Consider the following 1,146-nt stretch of genomic DNA (forward strand, 5'->3'; position numbering starts at 1 on the left):
GGGTTTATTTATGGCTGTCTGTTCTGTTCCATTGATCCACATGTCTGTTTTTGTGCCACTACCACACTATTTTGATTACTATAGCTTTGTAGTATTGTCTAAAGTCTGGGAGGGTTATACTTCCTGCTATGTTCTTTTTTCCTCAGGATTGCTTTGGCAGTTATGGATCTTTTATGGTTCCATATAAATTTTGGGATTTTTTGGTAATAGTTTTGAGAGAAATGTAATTTGATAGAGATTGTTTTAAATCTGTAGATTGATTTGGGTGGTGTGGCCAACAACTCCCCATTTTTAAAGTGTGGGCTGCATATAATTTCCTTTCAAAGAGTAAAGTAGGGAAGTGACTAAAAAGAAAAAAGAGAGAGAATAGCATTATAGCAGAGAAAACTGACAAACACTACCTTCGTCAGGTGATTAGTATCAACAGTAATGTCACATTGACTGTTTGCACCCAGGCATATGATGTGATGAGACGGGTGCATTACCTCTCTGGTTTCCTTCCCCAATCATAGCCACAGACTGATCATCAGGAAAACATCAGATACACTTCAGTAGAAGGGAAACCCATAAAATACCTGAGCAGCTCTCCTCACAATGGTCAAGGTCATCAAAAACAAGGAGAATCTGGGAAATTGTCACAGCCAAGAGGGGAGACCTGATAGCTAAATGTGATACGGTATCCTGATGGGATTCTGGAACAGAAGGATACACTAGGTAAAAACTGAGGGAATCTGAATAAACTATCAGTTCAGTTCAATCGCTCAGTCATGTCCGACTCTTTGCGACCCCATGAATTGTGCACGCCATGCCTCCCTGTCCATCACCAACTCCCGGAGTTCACTCAGACTCACATCCATCGAGTCAGTGATGCCATCCAGCCATCTCATCCTCTGTCGTCCCCTTCTCCTCCTGCCCCCAATCCCTCCCAGCATCAGAGTCTTTTCCAATGAGTCAACTCTTCACATGAGGTGGCCAAAGTACTGGAGTTTCAGCTTCAGCATCATTCCTTCCAAAGAAATTCCAGGGCTGATCTCCTTCAGAATGGACTGGTTGGATCTCCTTGCAGTCCAAGGGACTCTCAAGAGTCTTCTCCAACACCACAGTTCAAAGCATCAATTCTTCGGCGCTCAGCTTTCTTTACAGTCC

This window comes from Bison bison, unplaced genomic scaffold (genome assembly GCF_000754665.1).
Source record: "Bison bison bison isolate TAMUID 2011002044 unplaced genomic scaffold, Bison_UMD1.0 scf7180017864183, whole genome shotgun sequence".
Taxonomy (NCBI): domain Eukaryota; kingdom Metazoa; phylum Chordata; class Mammalia; order Artiodactyla; family Bovidae; genus Bison; species Bison bison.